This window comes from Dermacentor albipictus, chromosome 1 (assembly GCF_038994185.2).
Source record: "Dermacentor albipictus isolate Rhodes 1998 colony chromosome 1, USDA_Dalb.pri_finalv2, whole genome shotgun sequence".
NCBI lineage: Eukaryota > Metazoa > Arthropoda > Arachnida > Ixodida > Ixodidae > Dermacentor > Dermacentor albipictus.
Window position 1 is genome coordinate 88,343,624 of NC_091821.1, and position 5,324 is coordinate 88,348,947.

At 42.8% G+C, this 5,324-nt stretch overlaps 1 protein-coding gene across 2 annotated transcripts in view; it reads left to right on the top strand.

The window, feature by feature from the left end:
- LOC139048715 (uncharacterized) overlaps positions 1-5,324 on the top strand; it is a 293,534-nt gene that overhangs the window by 179,449 nt on the left and 108,761 nt on the right. The gene's annotated exons all lie outside the window — the stretch shown is intronic.

Here is a 5,324-nt window from a genome sequence, read left to right on the forward strand (position 1 = left end):
GCCAGGTTAGCTCAGATGGTAGAGCGGCTGCCCCGGAAAGGCAGTGGTCCCAGGTTCAAGTCCCGGACCAGGAGGAATTTTTATCCAACTGCGAGGCTTTTCTTTCGAGGAACCCGTATGGGTTTCCTTTGTAGCAATTGCTACGAATGGGTGGATGGTCTGATTTTCCCTTTATTAATGTTCTCTTAAAGGGTTGCAAACATTGACTAGTCAATTAACAAATCAGAAGGAATTAGCATGTAGGCTGTCTAAAAGCGAGCCATCTCTATAGAATGGTTGCTCAATCCTCTGCACAACAATCGCAGCTATACTGCAGAAGAATAATTTGGAACAGTCCTCACATTCATTGTATTGTCTCACTCGAGACTCCAATACCTGTTCCTGTCTTTCATGTATTCAAAAGAAACTAATATATTTGACAACTTCGAATGATGAATTTTTGAATCCGCACAAACTGAATAGCAGAAACTCTTTGATTCATATCCAAAACTTAAATTATTTGAAGACCCCTAGTACAAACCCAATCAGATATATTAAATCACACAAGTGCAGCAAAAGGCAACTCAAGTATTGATAGCAGCTCCTCACTTGTTCCCTACATAGAGCCTCTGCTGCACACATTAGGTGACATAAATTTGAGTTTAAGAGAAATGTTCCTAAAACAGTGATGGTAATGCATTCTTGTAAGAGAAAAAAATACGAACTCGAACAACCATCTTAGTACCTTCAAAACTGATGCTCCCTTAGATGCTCGTCTTAACAGTGTTTATTTTGGTAGAAAAACACAACTGGAATAAGGCAGAAAAGGAAAAACATAAAATACAACACAAGTTGAAGCAGAACTAATTTACAGTAAGTTGAAAAATACACATTGTTTTGTCCATTCAGCAAATTTGAACAGAAGGATATGATGGGAAATCAGAAAGTTTTGCAACTTGTGTATAAAAAAATTTACCTGGGTTTTAAAAAAATGTTTTTTAAACTTATCTCCCTCCACATTTCTTCCATTTGCATAAATGCTTCCAATATCACGCCAAAAAAAAAAAAAACTTTCTCATCTTGCTTGTCAGATCACTGCTCTGTACCAGGTTACAGTGTGTTCTAGTGATCATACCTTGTCCCCTTGATGAAGGTGTTTTTTCAGGCTTGAGATTAAAAATAACGTAACTGGAAGCCATAACAGGCCTCTAAGATTGACGGTCAAGCTCTTCAAATGCACCTTCTATAATGATAGGTTGGATAACATGAGATCTGTGGACAATGGAATTATTGATCTACGGGAAGAACACCACTACGTAAATGTCATTAATCCTCGTAGTTTTTTCACAATGGCCACAAGCAGTTTTAAAACATCTAACATTTACACAGTGCTCTACTGTTATCCTCTTACAATTTTCCACATAAATGCCCAGCTGTAGCCCCTTTATATTCTAGAAAATAGTCATGATCACTTTTCTCCCCAAGTGCTCGTATAACAAGTTTTTTGGGTGGTGGGGGGACGGACAGACCCCATAAGCCTTCACTTATGTACATAACATGTTGCTTTGTTTCTGGATCTCGCCACTAATGCCATGTTTCATCCGCATTCACAAGGCAGACAATGCTCTTAAGTCTCCCCTCCTTATGGGCTAAAAGCACCCTTGAAAAATGCAAGAGGTGGTGTTGATCTTACACAGAGGTTTTATGGTACCCACCATGCCCAAAACATCACACATGTAGTGCCATGTCGAATCTCAAGTTCCATGGCAATTTTGGGCACCTTAATTCAACAACTGTTCATTATAAGGCTCTCAACTTGGGCTGAACGATTTAAATCAGCTGAAGTGGTGGTTTGTCCCAACCATGTGTCGTCTTGCACATACATACTGCAATGTCTAAATTTCATGAATTAAGTTACCGTACCATGTGAAGGACATTCATTGCATACATTCATCGTTGCACAGTTTATTTCCTTGGCTGAACTCTCTTCTTTGCACCACAACTGTATCACAATCTGGCACTCAAGCTTGAAATCGTGGGATCACACCATGTTAAACTGGCTGATGTGGAACAACAGTCGAACTGGTAGTTTTGATATTACAACCATGCTAGTTTGAATAGCCAATGGCTATAGAGAAACCAGTGTCTGACTTTCCATTACACTCAACCTGCAAAACCTTTTGATTTCTGCTCGCATTAACACAAAAATGTCAACATAGAACCACTAACCGAAAATTTCACATCGTGGCACTATCTCTGCCCCAAAGTAAAGGTCCAATCTCTGTGGCGAAACTTCCTCTCCAGGATGACATATGTACAGCTCCCCAGATTTCGAGACTAGATAAGAGAAGCGGTGTCGTCTGAAATGCTCGACTTCAAGTGGCACCATCACCAAAAAAACAGTTTGTTCTCTCATGTATATAGAGTCCACAAGGGCAAACTTAGGATGTTCTCCTTTTTCCATAATCAGAACATCGTTCGTCCTGTACACTGAATGGCACCAAGTGATGGACTTCACTTTCCAGATGTTTTCCATGTCCGTCACGCTGTTTTGTAGCACAGCAGGGAGGTCATTGTGGTTGGCCTTCTGTGCTCCATTGCATGACACGTTGCTAGTGCCCAGGCCATGGAGTTGATAGCCCTGAAGCAATTGGTGCCGGCTGGCCATTGTCTTGCAAATATTGCGAAAGTTCATAGTGCGAGAAGACAATCTCTTGAAGTACTGATGCTTGGCTTCAAAGCGCATGCACCAATACTGTGTAAGCGGCCCAAGCTGACTCATTATTCTGGGGTAGTGTACCAGATAATGCATCTTTGGTGTTATGCCTGAGGCAGGGTATCTGCCCATGTAGTTCTGCAGGAACTGTTCTATCTTGTGCTGAAGGTAAGGAACCCATGCAAGAGGAACCTCTTCAGCTAGCACCATATCAGCTATCTCTCTAAATTCAAGATATATTTCCCAGTGATGGTTTCCTTCGGGTATGCTGGAGGAAAATATGAGGGGCAGTAGCCTTAACAGACACCATTTCTGTGAAGCTGAACCTTTCAAGCCTCCTTTTTGACACACAAAAGACTGTGTGACCTGTTCAGGGCGGTTCTTTCTGTCATTATAGCCATAGCAAAATGTGCTGATCCTATCAAGGTCTGCTACAGATAGCACAGAATCACTCACAAGTCCATTGAGAACATTGCGCAGGACATGTGAAACTGTTCCTTCAAAGATATCATGCATCACATCAGGTGGCAGCTGTGTGCACACAGAAAATTACTCTAAAGATAACAGTGGCGAAGGCTTGCTGACACCGTAAACACGCCTCAGGTCTCCATTAATAGCAATGGAAGCAAGTTGGTCTGCATGAGTGTGGTCCTTCCGAAGAACACACTTAGATTCATTGGTCAGACTTTTGATGTTGTCAGAATGTGCCATGCAGAAACGGCATATTCTGCCTTTGGCAAATGAGGTGTTAAATCCACCGATACTGTGCATGGACAAATTGTCTCCACAAAATGCCAACACAAGAGCTTTAGCTTGGATGATACCTCTTTCTGTCTGCAATGTGAGGCCTTCATTCTTGAGCTGAAGCAAGTCTTCCACAATAGGCATGAAAACTTTCTGATGCCCGTGCCTGGTTACATGTTCGTGTCGTGCAACAAGTGCCAGGTGGATGGCTTTGAGTTGAGAGCGATGAGCAGCATGGATGTTTAAAATAGAAAAATAAACAAGAAAAAGCTTGTGTGTGCCTCTCTTTGCACCAAGTGGATTGCATATTTCAACTTCGTCGGCATACAAAAGCAAGAAAATTGTGTTGATCTCTGATGGCCCAATAATATTCATCAAGTTCTTGTAAATGGTTCCATCCCTGAAGTCTGTCAAGATTGTTGCATTTGGCAGGTGGCCTTGCTGAGCAGGTGTAGGGCTGAAAACCATGTCAGTAATATGTGGGACTTCAAGCACATTCTTAAGCACTGCTGGTATGGGCACATACTGAAACGTCTCTGGGCTTTGTGGACTGAACTTGTGCTCTTGTGGCGCTGTGTATGGCAAGTGCTGCCTAGCAAACACATCACGGGAGAATCTGGAGCGTGAGAGCGAAAATATTTCAGAGACGGAGTTTAGAACGCGCTCTAGCTTCTCGTTCAAAGCAGAACTCAGTGGAGCATGGTTTCGCACCATGCTAAAAAACCCTTGAAGCGTTCCTTGCAACAGACCTTCGAAGTCGCTAAAAACGTCTTCTGCAGCCGAATGCGTGATTTTGTGTTCTTCGGTTAGCTTAAAGAAGAATAAGCACACCTTCTTTTGCATGTTTGCAACAAATTCTGAGGCCGACGCTTCTGCGCTTTGTTGAGGCGGACTCTCAAATGTGTCAAGTGTACCCGCGTTCGTACATTCTACGTCCGTCGATGACATGTCATGCAATATATCAGAAACATTGCGGCCATGGGCATCATCCGAAACCTTGGGAAGCTGCACTGCGGTAGTGTCACCAATGACAACGTTTCCGTGCGGACAGTCGGCACTGCGCGAGTCGTGCTGCGCGCCACTGACATCGACGTAGCTTCTGTGACAGCGGTACACGTGCTTTCTTAGAGAGTCAACAAGGCTGTACCTTTTCGGGCACCCGTAAATTCCGCACGCTATGCGAAAGTTGGGTTCCCAGCTGTGCGCATCACGAATATGAGTCAAAAGAAGTAGGTACTTGCTAGAAAAAAAAGCACACTTTGAACAACGATGAAGCAGCGGCGGACGGCTAGACATTGTGCCGCACAGCAAATTGTCAGAAAAGAGCGAATGAGTTGTAATGGATTGAATAACAAAGATGGCTCTGAGGCCTATGTAAGCAGGTGCCACTGCTTAAAGGAGTGTAGACATGAAAATTTTCGTTCACGCGTTCTTCGATTCAAGCGTTGCGTAATGATTCAGGAAGCACGATACACACTGCGGGATTCCTATATACCCGATAAATAATTTATTAATAGCATTATTATATCGAACGATTTCGGTTTCGGTTTCTGGGCTACGGGTTATAAATGAATAAACAGCTGACTGACGGACCCTTCGTTACCACCAATTTCCATACATAATTAATCACCTCCACCCACCTGCCCAACGTAAGCCAAAGAGCCACACTTTTCAATAAAGAGGCTATTTATTTGTGTTACTCTTCTGCTACTTACTTGTACTTCGCGGGGCTTCACCCTTTGGGGTGGCAAGCCCGCACGATGAGCTTCTGTCGAGTATAAGGCAGTGCATGTATTAAATGAAATTCAAACATATAGGAAACCTCTCGTTGGTGGTTTACAATACGCTAAATATTTGTGAATTAAGCATATTTTGTTACAAATTG